The sequence below is a fragment of the Camelus bactrianus genome, chromosome 14, assembly GCF_048773025.1.
Source record: "Camelus bactrianus isolate YW-2024 breed Bactrian camel chromosome 14, ASM4877302v1, whole genome shotgun sequence".
Taxonomy (NCBI): domain Eukaryota; kingdom Metazoa; phylum Chordata; class Mammalia; order Artiodactyla; family Camelidae; genus Camelus; species Camelus bactrianus.
The window spans coordinates 19,363,784-19,378,817 of record NC_133552.1 but is presented as its reverse complement, the minus strand read 5'-3'; the positions used below and the strand labels follow the sequence as shown (position 1 = coordinate 19,378,817).

Here is a 15,034-nt window from a genome sequence, read left to right as displayed (position 1 = left end):
AGTGCCCGGGACCTACTAAGCTCAGTAAATATAACTCCAGAGTGGGTTGAAGTCACAAAAAAAAAGAATGGTGGCTTAAAAAATGGAGAATTTTCCACCCTCAAATGGCTTTAGGAGTGAGTCTTCTATTCCCAAAGGTGTTCAGAGACTTAATTATCCACTTGAAGATACTGGATTTATGCAGCAGAAAGCCATTAACACTAGGTAACATTTACCATCCCCGCTTCTACTCTTGCAACCTTAAGATCCCATAGTCGTGACTAATATTGTAAACTGAAGCTAAGAAGTATATGGCGCAGTCCCTGAATGCAGCAAAGAGCCTTCAGCCTCCAGCAAGCACCCAGCAGATGCATCTGCACCATCTTCTGAAGCGAGTCCGTGTCTTTTCTGTGGGGAACTTCATGGGTGCCCATGGGTGTCTGTGTTCCCGACCACCTCACGCAACTACAAGGAAGTAGGGGTGGATGAACATGGGAACTTGAGCACAGATGTTCTTGGAGACATAAAGAGACTTGCTCAGAAGGCTCAGGATAAAGAAAACTAAGGGTAAACTGAAGGGAAGAAACTACCAAGAGCTTGTGATCTGCAAATGAGACAAAAACACAAACAAAAGACCAAAAACCACTATGATTCTTAGGGGGAATTTAAATATAATTCAATTTTAACTTTAATCCCTTTTAATTTTAATTCTAATGTAAACATTAGAATGAAAAGAATTTAAATATATTCACGTTTAAAGAAAGCCATAACTTACTGCAGACAGAGGGAACAAGACAACCTCTCCCAGAGAGTCCCTAGACAGAGGAGGGGAAAGTAGTTTCAAGGGGTCCTTTGAGATGTCCATCAAGACAACTACACAGAGGGCAGGGCTGGGCGGTCAGGGCTATGTGTGCCCCGCGGTGCACCCAGATGCCAGCAGCTGGTAGTGGGGGCTTTTTTAAAGGAAGTGAGACCTGAAAAATCTAAATCTAGCTTCAGAATGAAAGAATGAATCTGTGGGCTTCTTCTGACTCTGTGATAGCAAGAGTAATAACCTGGGACACTCATGTCCTTGAGAAACACAGAATCCTAAATCACCGGCTACACCAGAAAAGACCATCGTATGGTATTCTGCATTCATTTTTATGATGCTCAGTTCTCTACAAGTTAGTAAGCTGTGTGTGCTTGGTCAGCCGACCTTCAGCTTTTTTTGTTTTTGTAACCAATAATGGACCCTTCTGGTACCAGCAAGTGATGCTATGAGCATTCGTAGGCATATTATAAGTTACTTTTCACCAGTGGTAGATCTGGAGCAGCTTCTCTGTGACATATTTTCGAGCGCTGGCCAGAATAGCTGCACTGAGAACAGTTCCCGTGTGCTCAGGTGAAGACCTAAAAATACACACTCACTCACTCTCCTTCCTACCGCAGTGAAAGTCATTTTAAACCACCCTACGAAAGACTTTGATGTCAATATGTGTTAGCTTCAGCTAAGCTGTTTCAAATCCTGTCCACACATTTGGGGGGACTCTTTCAGATTCTGATGAGCTAGCCAAAAGTGACACTGGAATTGTTAGACTCCTTCCACCCTGCTGGCACACCACAATTTTCAGTAAGCTCATCCTGAGTTCCAAGAACTTCAGAGTTTATTTTTATAGGTAAGGTTCCGCCCTCTTTCAAGGGAATCCTGAGGGTTTCTTTTTTTGTGTGCCATATCTACAGAAATTTGCTTGAGTCTTTAGGGATTTATTTTAGAACCAAATAAGTTTTAAATTCATGTATATATGTTATTTAGCATGCCATATTTACATTCAAGAACTTGTCAATTTAATACAGCTTGCCCTTTGGGAGATCAATAGCAGCAGATGGTAATAAAAGTGAGGACTGTTGAAATATGATAATATAGAATTATTTTAAGGCTATTGGAAGAGTTAGTTTATTTGGTAGACCTTTCTTGGATCTCTTGCACCCTAACAAGAACAAAATATTGGAATGGGAAGGGCCTGACTTGAGCAATTTTAGTAATCTCTGATTCCTACCAGCTCCTTCTGGGATCACTATTTGTTTCATCAGATCCCCAGAGAAGGAAAAAAGTCCAATTTCTTTCATGCATATTTTAAAGTAATTTTTTAAAATCTTAAACCATCTAATAAGACATAGAACTATCTTACAAATGAGAGGGAAAAAAACTTTAAAAACATTTTCCAACCACACAAGGTTCTAAGTTACAAATGATGCTCTCTCTAGACTGCTAGGGAGACCTTTGGCTGTTGCAGTAAACTGGAGGCATCTACCAGCCTAAACTGTGTCGAAGCTGGAGAAGGCAATACCCTGCAATACACAGGGTGGGCATTCACTGAGAGAAATCATCCCTACCTAGAATGCCAACAGGGGACACAAGGGAAAAATACAGAAACAGATTAGGAGCAGAAAGTTTTGTCTCTCTTTCCAATCATGATAAATCAAGTGAACAAAAAAAAAAAAAAAAAAATAGGTAATGATATAGAATATTTGAAAACCATAATTAAAATAGCAGCTCTAGTTAATATATATCATACCCATACCCCAGAAAGAGTAAAGATCTTCTTTTCCAGTATCCATCAGACAGGCACAAAATTTGACAATATATTAGGTCACAGATACAACATCCACAAATTCCTGAAAATAGGAAAGTATAGAAAACATTCTTTTATCACAATGCAATAAATCTGTTCATTACTAACAAAACTAGAAAAAAGTATACCTTACCTTCTGAAAATTTTAGCTCTCTCATAATTTGGGGGTCCAAAAAAGTACATTTAGGAAACAACTATATGAAAAAAATAACCCTATGTGATAGCTAAAGTAGTGCTCAAAGGAAAATTCATAGACTTAAACAGTTTATTAATAAATAAGAACAAATAAAAAATAAATTAAGCATCCAAGTTATGATGTTAATAAAAACCAAAAACTAAAGAAAGCAGAGAAAGGAATACACCTAAGTATAAATTAATAGGAAGAAAGACAAGAGTTAATAAATAAATCAAAAAGCTAGTACTTAAACTGTTAGCTAACCAGACGGGATGAGGAAGGAAGCTTATACAATTATACAAAGTAAGAAACAATAAGAGCAAATAACACCAATATAGAAGGCATTTCTGATAATAGATTCCTTTGATCAACTCTTTACAAATAAATTTCAAAACTTGGATGAAAGAGGTAATGTTATAGAATACATGGTATGCCAAACTGGCTCCAGAAGGAAAAAAGATCTAATCAGACAAATTATCATGCAAATAAAGGAAGTAAACGGTTACCCCAAAACTGGACACACACACACACGGCTTAGGTGGTTTCACAGCACAACTTGCCAAAATTTTTAAATAACAGATAATTCTGGTATCATTTAAACTCTTCCAGAGCATAAGGGAAAAAAGACAGGGGTGATTTCCAAGTTCTTTTTGCAAAGCGATAGTAACACTGATACCAAAATCTGACAGACTGCATACACCAAATAGAAAATTATAGCACAAACTCACTTAGGAATAGCAATGCGAAAATCAGAAACTAAATATTGACAAACAGAATCCAGCAGCAAATACAATCATCTGCATGGCCAGATGGAATTTATTTCAGAAATGTAAAGAAAAAAAGCAACAGTATTAAAAAAAAATCTGTCAACACGAAATTCCTCACTGTGGCATTCAATGCCTTTTCGAGGATGGTGGTCGTCCTTTCCACAGGAATCCCCCACTCCAATGACGCCACACTACGCCATTCAGTCTTGCACATACTTAACGCTATTTCCTGTCCCTGGACCTCTAATAATTTTGTATCTGTGTTTGGAATGTCATGGGCCCCAACTTCCTCCCAGTTCTAAATATTTTATCCATCCATCAAAACTGTATTTAAATATAAAATCATAAGAAAAGCTTCCTTGCTTCTCCTCACAATCAGAAACCTCTCTCCTTCTGTTAAACAGTTGAAAAGCTCTGTCTCTCTCCCTCTCTCATAGCACATGTACTTACCTGTGTATTAAAGGTATTTGCACCTTGAAGGCACCACTTCTCCTATTAGACCAGAATCCTTTTTGAGGGTAAGGGCCATGTCTTAGGTAACCCAATCACCCCAAGCGCCAATCTTTACACACTTGCATGTTCTGGTGCAGACACACACACACAAATTCAAAATGTAAAGGTAAAAAGCGAGCTGAAGGCTTGTGAGAAATGGTTTTCCCTAAAATGTTGCTGTGTGCACGCAGAATAAAAAGTTAATATCTGAAACTCAGCAGGGCAGTAGCCATGCCAGCCCACTATAATCCTATGGCTGGAATCATGGAGGAATGACATGCCCGCGAGCTCCAGGCTAAGGAACCCCAATTACCTTCCACCAGCACGGTGACAGGGACGGCTTCTGCAGAAGCCAAAGAGCCACTAGACCCGCCAATCCAAGGCATGGGGTGGGGATGAGTAAGGGAGCCAGGATGGAACTGTTGGTTTCATTAGATTGCTGGCTTGGAAGCGAGTACTTTGCACACCCACACACGTCCCCCGACTACACACACCCACCCTCTTCACATGTTCATTTTCACGAAGCCCAGATATTAACTTGTGTTCCAAAATTTCGCCGAGAATGTGTAAGCTTGTGAGACAGTCACAATGTCAAGTTTCAAAATGTCCGTGTAATTTGTTACGCACGGCGGGGTCAACAGTCCTATCAGAGCTGCAGCAGAAGGTTTGCCAAGAGCAGAATATTAAACAGAGCACAGACTACAGGACTGAGCGTGAGACACTGACATGGGGTTAGATCGATACAAAAAGGCCACATCCCAACCATTGTTGATACGTTATTTTGAGAACTGGACTTTCAGCATAAACCTGTTACATTGTTACCAGGTGCAATTTCAAAAGCGATTAAATCTAATGAAATGACATATTTCTGGTTCATTCTGAATACTGGAGTTACAGTTTATTTTATGACCACATAAAACAAAGAAGCTGACATAACCAGCACTATTTTTTTTTTTTTTTTTTTTTTTTTTTGCCTGCTTCTCATGCTGGTCCATCCCTGCTTTAGAAGGTGCCCTTTTAGGTACCTGAGATGCCCACTCCTGGTTTTCCTCCTCCCCGTCTCATGCTCCCTCATCTCTGCAGACTCCTCTTTCCCCATCTGCCCTTCTAGTTCAGTGGTCCCCAGGCCTCCATATTTCAGCCCTCATCTCAAGTCATCTCATGCCACTCCCCCTGCCAATTCAGAGCTTACTACTCATGGTTTCAACCCACAACTAAAAGCCTTATGTCACCAAAATCTCTATCTCCAGATAAGAATCATATACCCAACTCTCCCCAGTTTGTTATCAGCTGTGCGTGCATAAACTGAACTCACTCTCTCCATACCAACCAAGAGAGAATAAATGATGGCCCCCCAAAGATATCCATGTCTTCATCACCAGAATCTCTGATTATGTTATCTTATATGGCAAAAGGGATTTTGTAGATGTGATCTGGTTAAAGGTCTTGAGACTTTCTGGGTAGGCTCAATATAGTCACAAAGGCGCTGATAAGAGTGAGACAGAAGAGTCTGATTCAATGTGGGAAAGACTTCACTGGCCATTGCTGCTTTTGAAGGCAGAAGAGGGCCATGAAGTAAAGAATGTCAACAGCCTCTAGGAGCTGGAAGAAGCAAGGAGAGATTCTCCCCTAGAGCATCTGGAGGGAGTGCAGCCACGCTGACACCTTGATTTTAGCCCACTGAACACATTTCAGCCTTCTGGCCTCCAGAATTGTAAGACAGCGATTGTGTGCTGTTGGAAACAATTAATTTTGTGGCCATAGAGGGCACTAGTAGTACCAATTCCCTTCTTAGTCTGTGGTACCACCCTGAAGCATACTTAGATTCTTCGGTCACTCCTGATTACCACTCTGCCTCCTAAATTCTTCATGTTCCCTCCCAACCATCTGTTCTCATCTCCATGGGTACTCCCTGAGACAGATCTGCATCCTCAGAGTCTTTACTAGTCTCCTTGAATCTACTTTGACCACTCAATTCCCCCAGCTCCAGCCTGGGCAAGATCAGTCTTCAAACTGTCCCCAGAGGATATCTACAAGCACAAATCTGATCAAGACTCAAGCCAAATGGCTCACTACTGACAACAGAGTGGCAATAAGCTTCTTTATCTGATAAAAAGGTCTTCATATTTTGACACCCATCTAATCATCCAATTTTAATCTCTGTCTTCTGTCTAAACTTGGCGCTCTGCACAGAATTCCATTCATACTTGGTGCTTTATCTTTGCTCTGTCTGTCTGGTGTTCCCTCACTACTTGTCTAACTGTCTAACATACAGAACCAACTGTGTTGGCAAGCTCTCGACAGTGACCTCCTGGAAGGCTGGGACCTCCCCCCATCTCCTTCTCAGTGCCTCGTCCAGCCCTGACTGAACAAACAAGCCTCCCCTTCTCATGACCTCTGACATATGCCCTCCCTGTCTTTCTCCTACTTTGGGTTCATATTTGGCTTTGGAATTACTTTGAGAATTAACCCATGCCCTCAGACTCATATATTTTTAATGAGCAGATACTAGATTTGAGAAGTGGTACCAGAACAACCAGCCGTGGCATCACAACCACTTCTTCTAGTGCAAAGAACTTCCCCTTAAAAGACGGCTTCAGGACAACAGACATCTGCCAGTGCTAATTCTGCTACAGCTGGAGACCCACTCAAAGCTATTCTTACACCACCTCTTCATTTGCCCTTCTTGGTTATAAGGAATTCTACTTCCTTTCAGTTTGCAGCATAGATAAACTTTTGTACTTTCAAATAATTTTCATTCCTTTTCTCTGGCCCATATCCAATTTCCTAATACTATGTTTAAAATATGGAAATGAAAACCAGACTCTAACATGGGCTTTATCAATGTTTAACACAGTGAGTGGATTATTTCATGATTGTTGCATGTTACATTCTAGTTAATGCAACCCAGATCATGTTAACCTTTTGGTAATAGTCCTATGTTGCTGACTCGTATTCCTGAGTGACAGGGTGAGAAGGACTTTTTACCTTCAGAATACCTACATGTCAATTCCATTCTTTACAGTGGCTAGGATAAGTTACCAGTATTTTTTCCTAAAATAATAAAAATCTCACACTTTTGCAAAGAACTGTCTGATGCACTGACAGGAGAGGTGAGCTTGACTTGATGTTCTGCTCTATAGCTGGAATCATTAGACTCAAATCAGAGCCTCACAAGGTTCTCTAGCAGTTTTCTTCATTTTTAAATATATGCTATATATTTATGTAGGCAATAATTTAATTCCAACTAAAAATAAATACACTTATCCTTCAACTATCAGTTGAAACAACTTCATTTTAGAAGCCATAAACACAGAAATGATTTAGACAGACCATGTGGAAATAGTTTAAGGAGTTATCCTCTGATTTCATAACCTCTGTGTATTTTTTCATTTAAGTCTACAATGAGAAAGACACAGTTGAGAGCAGAAAACTCATAAGTTAATCTACTTTTCTGATAAAGCAGTGGAAATGAAGACCCAAATTATGTTTCTGAAGTGACATGGGACAAGATAAACAAAGAAAATTCATCTCTACTTGGCTCCTGGAGAAAAAAATCTGAATCCAGATTAAGTATGTTTCTATTAATTTAAGGAAATTAGTTCATTTAGCTTTCTCACACTGACCTAATAAAACTGAAGCAAACACATTAATAAAAATTTTTGGACACTTGTTAAAATAGACTTAATATTATCTCATTTAAACAAGATGTATAAGTGAGTGGATTTGGTGTGGAAAAATCTAGATCACAGTCTTAGCTCATTTGCTATCAGATCAAAAAATTCGTATTACCCCTCTAGATACCTTTCTTTTATTCAATAATGACAGTCAGTAATCACACTAATGCTTATACCTGTCTTCTCTCCTCTGCTGTGAGCATGGCTGAGAAATCCACACAACACTTAAAAGTATAAAGAATAAATTAAAATACAAACGTGTGATATAGACCAGTATGATCTGCAGAACACGGCTCAGCGTTCTGATGTAAGGAAAGTGGGGCTGAAATGTGAAGCTGAAAGTCTTCCTTGAGCTCCACGTCCCATACCTCCTAGACGTGTGGCTTCTAAGCTGTAGTTTCCTCATCAGTGCATGAGACCGACTGTCCAGTTTCCAGACTTTATACTTACCATGGAAATTCTACTCAGACTCCCAGCAAATAAACGATAAAAACAAGGCTCTTCTGGTGATACAAATGTAAGGATGGAGGGTGTTGCTCACTCTAACCCTCCATTCCATCCCAACCCCAGATCCAACTGCAAGACAGACTCTAAAGACTATACAGACTTCATAAGCCAGATTACAACATAAAACGACCCCCCAAAAATGGAAAGTATGAAAGAGTGGCTGTGAGACACAGACAATAGACTATTTCAAGAAATGCATTACAATTAAAGTTTTCTTTATCAAAAGACACCATAAAGAATGGGAGCTAATTAAACTTACAAGTTTTTTCACAGCAAAGGAAATCATAAGCAAAACAAAAAGACAACCTGCAGAGTGGGAGAAAATATCTGCAAAAGATGAGACTGACATAGGCTTAATTTCCAGAATGTACAAATAGCTCATACAACTTAGTAACAAAAAAAAAAAACCCAATCCAAAACTGGGCAGAAGACCTAAACAAGCAATTCTCCAATGACAACATACAAAAAGCCAATAGACACATGAAAAGATGCTCAATATTGCTAATTATCAGAGACATGCAAATCTAAAGTACAATGAGGTTATCACCTCACACCAGTCAGAATGGCCATCATTCAAAAGTCCACAAATAATAAATGCTGGAGAGGCTGTGGAGAAAAGGGAACCCTCCTTCACTGCTGGTGGGAATGCAGTTTGGTGCAGCCACTGTGGAAAACAGTACGGAGATTCTTCAAAAGGCTAAAAATAGACTTACCATATGATCCATTAATCCCATTCCTGGGTATATATCCAGAGCGAACCTTAATTCAAAAAGATACATGTACCCCACTATTCATAACAGCAGTATTTACAAAAGGCAAGACATGGAAAGAACCTAAATGTCCATTGGCAGACTGGATAAAGAAGTTGTGGTGTATTTATACAATGGAATACTACTCAGCCACAAAAAGAATAAACTACTACCATTTTCGACAACATGGATGGACCTGGAGATCGTCATTCTAAGTGAAGTAAGCCAGAAAGAGAAAGAAAAATACCATATGATATCAATTACATGTGGAATCTAAAAAAAAAAAAGGACACAAATGAACTTATCTACAAAACTGAAACAGACCCACAGACATAGAAAACAAACTCATGGTTACCAGTGGAGGGAAAGGGTGGGAAGGGATGTATTGGGAGTTCAAGATTTGCAGATACTAATACATGTAAAGTTGATAAACAGTAAGTGCACACTGTATAGCACAGAGAACTATATTCAATATTTTGTAGTAACTTACAGTGAAAAAGAACATGAAAATGAATATATGTATGTTCATGTATGACTGAAGCATTATGCTATACACCAGAAATTGACACATTGTAAACTGTATACTTCAATACATATATGTGTGTGTGTGTGTGTGTGTGTGTGTGTGTGTGTGTATGTTTCTAATATATATATATATTAGAAAAAAAGACACCAAAAAGAAAGTGAAGAGCCAATTCGCAATGGATGCTTTACAGAATATATGAGAATGCTTATAAATCAAAAGATAAAGATAGCCCAACAGAGAAATGGGCAAATGTCAGAAACAGATATTTCAAAGAAGAGGAAGCATGAATGGGCAATAAACTTATGAATAAATTATCAAATATCTGGAGAAATTTAAACTGTGAGATACCATTTGACCACCAAAACTTGGGAGAAATTTAAAAACCTGTACTTTCCAAATGTTGACAAGAACTGGTAGAATATTAAATTTGTCTAATCACTTTGGAAAATAATTTAGCATCATATTTGAAGATACACTGACTAATCATTTCAACAATTAAATATATTCCCCGGAGAAACACATGCATCTCTGTATCAGAGACCCGAGAAAGGTCAAAAGTCTTGTCAGCATTGTTTGTCACAGCAAAAAACAAACAAACAAAAGCAATCTGACTATAAACACCTCAAACGATGTCCATCAACAAATCATTAAAACCTTTTGGAATAGTCATACAATAGACTATTTCACAGCAGTGAAAATTAATGAGTGTAGCTACAATAAGCTCCACGACAAATCTCAGGAAAATAACGGTGAGTTAAAAAAAAAAAAAAAAAAAAAGCAAAACAGAATATTACTCTGTCTATGTAAACTTCAAAACATATAAAACAGCATGTTGTCTACAGATGCGTACATGCACAGTAAAACCATGTGACAGAGCCAGGTAATCACAGGGAAGCAGTTTGCTGGGAGAGAAGGGAGAGGAGAAAACTTGAGGAGGGGACACAGGAGGCATCTGATTTATTTCTAATGTTCTGTTTCTTAGGCTGAGAGGCACACACAGCTGCTGTTTTACCATTCCTTATTCTGTAAATGCATGTTATATATTTTTCATTACATGTATAAAATATTGCATTAAAATTCTACAAAAGAGCACCGGGGAAGGGAGGGACCTGCAAATCCAGGGCAGAATCAGAGACTCTGCCAGGTACGTCTTTGATTCCCTCCCACCTGCGTCTCTTCTCAGACTTAAAGGCACATCTCATAGGTCCCACGCACAAATCCCGCCAAAGGATAATCAAGGTTGGGGCTAATAAAAGTTGGAGGTAACTCTTCCCAGGGAACCTCTGAAGTCCAAAGACCAGCTTTGGCTTTGAAGCCCTCCTGATAACCCCCACATCTGCCAGGTGTCACCTCCTTCCTGTGTTACCTCCCCGCCCTCCCCCCACCCCCGCCCACCACCACATAGCTCGTCAGTGGAGGTGACTGGAGTGGCCTGCAGATCACTTCAAAAGCTTCCTGGAGCTTCCTCGAGACTAATTACTCCTAATTATCACAATGCTTTGTATATATTTTTCACAGGATATGGCCGGAAAGTTTTTAATCATTCGTCTTGGTGGGGAAAAAATCATTTGAACATCTTTTTGACTAGATATGGAATGTGAAAGGAATTCAAAAAAGGGTACCAATAAAACTTCTTGTAATTAGATATTTATTTAAAGGTAAGTGACTTATGGATTTAAGACTTTTGTTGCTGTATGTCAGCTGATCAATGTTTCCTGAAACATTCAGTCCTTGAAAATATAACTTAGTAAATTTGCAGTAATTTAAAATCTTGAGTGTCTGGGACAGGTAAAAATGTGTGATTAAGTAACTTATGGGAACATTCATATGGTTTTATTCATAGGTGATTTTAAATACCATCATTGTTTTAATAAAAACAAACACACATAGAGTGAAAAACAAAATCCTAGGAAAAAAACCAAAAGGGCTAGGCTATTTGATGTACACTTGTAAACAATAGAACATCAATAAATCTATTCGTATGTGATTTAAGTTAATTCCTCAAAATTAGTTGGGTTGGGTTTTTTATTTCTACACCAGTATGCAAAAGTTATTGGCATAGATTCCTCTATGCTGGAAATGCGATCTTAATGAAATATACCATGGAAAGAAGGAAGAAAGGCAGGAAGGAAGGGATAAAGGAAGGAAGGAAGGAATTAGATTTTTGCTAAAGACAGCCTATATGATTAAACTAAACCAATGTAAGGCATACTGATAGTTGCCAGATTACTATCCTTCTCTGCAGAGGAAAAGTCCTAAAAATGCTAATGTTCATCACAAATTCTGCTGAAGTCAAATCTGGACCTGATAAAGTCAACAATCCTTCAGCACTCTGAGAATGGATCTCAAGCAGAAGTCTCCAATAATTATTCCTTTGCCGGCTACCCATACAAAACAATTTCAGACATTCTTCAAAGCTCTACTTAATATTCTAGATCACTGAAGTTCTCAAAAGTATTAGTAACTCTCATAATAATTATTCAATAACAATATTTGGCCAGTGTTTCACATATTAACAGGATAAATGCCAACTAATTCCAAGAACTGCTAGTGTAACTGGATTAAAATTTTTGCTAAAAATTATTTTGGAGGAGAGCAGCAGTCCAGGGCCTGATAAAGACTGCTTCCTGGACAGACTTCCTCATCTACTTACCTTCCTGCAGTTGTCTGGACTGAGCGCTTTGCTGACAACAGAGGGATTCTACTGTTTTGCCCCAAATGTATCTTCAGGTCAACACAATTCTAGGGAAAAGGCTAAGGATGGAGGAACAATTCCACAGCCTGATCTATGGATGGGATGAGAAAGAAAACTGGGGGTGGAGTGAGCGGAGATAGAGTCTGAGAGAGAGTGTTAGGAAGGCCCTTCCGGGATGCTGAGACAGCTGCAAATTCTCCGGCTTTGTGCTCTTGGTTACCCTGCCTGTAGTGAACCCCTTAAAATCAACCCTTAAAATAAATTAAATCAAAGAAATGTCTCTTTCCTTTCAGCAGATACACTCTATTAGCTGAAGCAGGCACAAGGCAGCCCAGACTTCAGGGGAGGGGACATAGAGTCTCTTAGGGAAGAAAAAGCAGCCCCTTTCAAAACCTTCAAAGCTCACCTGGCAGGCGAAGGAGATGGGAGGAGCTCAGTCTTCCCCACTTAGCAGGAATCAGAGCAGGAGGGTGGGGACAGCCTCACCCTTGAGGAAACATTTGGATTTGTAATTCTATTGCCCCCTCTCTGCCCTCACCCCAGCACACACAGGCACTCCTTTTCAAACAATTCACCAGTTTTACCCCAGGGGAAGCTCTTGGACTAATTAAAACTCAATTCATAGTGAGGATGCTCAGAAAATCTTAGTTATCTGAACTCCCCCTCCTCCTGTTGTCAAATGTATGACCAGTTTTGCACAGAAGTTGAGCGATGGAGTTTAGAGGCACGCTGCAACTGGAAGTTCAGCGGTTGAATCCATTCAGGTTTTTGGACCATAGTTCGATCCTCATGTCTCCCAGTGCTAGCGGTATCTCTGTGAGCTCAGCCAGTAGATCCGCCCCGACACGAGCGGTTCTCTCTTATGGAGCCCCATCAACACCAACCCACTTTGTTCTTGGGTGGGTGAGAGTGTGTGGAAGTGCAAAGAGAGAGGGGAGAAGAAATTTCCAAGATGTACAGATAATCTGCTCCTTAAAATACTTCTCCTCCCTTTGCAACTTGGAATGTAGTACCCAGGAATGTGGTACAATCTTTGGAATAGACGATTTCAACTGTCAACAAGCACGAACGGCCGTGATAAAACCAGCAACTGACTTGGGTCGAGTACATCTTTCCATGTGCACTGCTACCAGTGGCTGCCCTGCAACAGTGTGAATAAAGATTCGTCTGTACACAGACAGACAGACAGACAGACACACACACACACACATTATTCCTCGAAATGGCATCTTCATATAAGGAGAGTTCTATTTGTATAAAACAGTATGTTTGAAATTACAGGCAATGCGGCAACAATTCCTGAATTACTCTTTTGTTTGTTCAGCACTTGAGTTCAAAAGGCTAATTAGTATTTTGTTTAAGTGGTAGGAAGAGGAGGCCGAGGCTGACACGGGACCCACGGCATCTGATCTTTGGCCAGCAGAGCAAGTGGTTAGGATGTGAGGCACGGAGCTGCCTCCAGTTAGTATCTCACTGAGTTTTCACCACGACGCTGGGAAGTAGGTGTTATTATCTCCATTTTACAAAACGAAGAAACAAAGGTTGAGAGAATTTACGTAACTTCCCATGGTGCCACAGCTAACTATTAGTAAGAGCCCACATTCAAACCCAGGCCTAACTCTAAACCCTACACTCGAGGCTACAGCTTTGTTTGCTGGGAGGTGGTGCCCATGGTGGCCATGGAGGTGCCCGGCTCCAGTCTCCCTTCCAGAGAACCTGCTGCAGGGGGCCTGGCTGACAGGCAGTTGCTGGACCTTTGCATCCACCATGGCTCTCTTCCAAGACCACGGTTCCCTGGAGCTTCCCTCTGCCCATCCGAACGTGGTGAGGTGCCAGAATTGGCCCATTCCCACCAAACCTGGGATTCCTCTAACGTGGTGCCATCCAATCCGGTAGCCACTAGCAGCATGTGAGTACCGAACACCTCAAATGTGGGCAGTGTGACTAAAGAGATGAATGTTTAATTTTATTCCATTTTAACTGATTTAAATCTAAGTAGCCCCCAGTGGCTATCAGCTACCATACCTGACAGCACAGACACAGAACATTTCTGCCACTGCAGAAAGTTCTATTAAACTGCATTGCCCCAAAAGGACAGCTTCTGCTTAAAAGACATCATCAGGTTGAAATCTGCACAGATCCAAAGGGGAGGTAAAAAAAAAGACTTACCTTACAGGCACTTCCCTTTGAGAGACCCGTCTCAGAAGAACCTGCAGACACAAGGAAGATTGTCAGAGGTGAAGGGAGGCGGGTGGACAGTAGGAAGCGGGCGTGGATCTCAGGCGACTCAGAGACACCCTGCCTCTCTGGGGCTGGTCCCACAGCTGGGCAAAGAAATGGCATCTTAGGAAGGTGGGAGAGGCATAGCTGGTCAGATGGGGCTTGGCGGGCAGGACTTTCTGTGGTTATTGAGAGGGAAGGGGAACTAGGAACCAAACCTAGAACAGAGTTTTATGGAGCAATGCCAGGTAGAAGAGTTGTTTTCATTTTTTTCCATCAGTTTCTCCTATACTGTAATTCCTCCTTGATTATGTGACCCTGATCTCCTTATCAAAAACCTTATTGTCCCTCATGTTCCTCCACCCTCCAGTCACCAGAAAAAATATACCTGCAATAAATATTAGACTTTTACATTTACGTATTAGACTTTTACATTTATGTATTAGAGTTTAACATTCACTAGTCTTTATGCAGATTAACTGAACATTTAAAACTTTTCTCAAGAAGAGTGAACCATTCTTTTAACATGCATTAGGACCCTCAGTTAACATTCTTTCATTGGGTCATAGGGTCAGTGGCAAAAAGATTATACTTTTTACCTTCATCAGAGGTATTTTTACAGGACATATTGG

At 40.2% G+C, this 15,034-nt stretch overlaps 1 protein-coding gene across 7 annotated transcripts in view; it reads right to left on the bottom strand.

Moving 5' to 3' along the window:
- The window catches only part of ENOX1 (ecto-NOX disulfide-thiol exchanger 1), a 512,379-nt gene that overhangs the window by 343,078 nt on the left and 154,267 nt on the right, over positions 1-15,034 (bottom strand). For 5 of the 7 annotated variants that reach the window (XM_074378219.1, XM_074378216.1, XM_074378217.1 and 2 more), the window contains one exon: positions 14,352-14,392. The exons of the other annotated variants lie outside the window; for them this stretch is intronic. The gene's annotated coding sequence lies outside the window, so the exon portion shown is untranslated. The remainder of the gene's footprint in view (positions 1-14,351; positions 14,393-15,034) is intronic. 7 annotated transcript variants of the gene reach the window in all.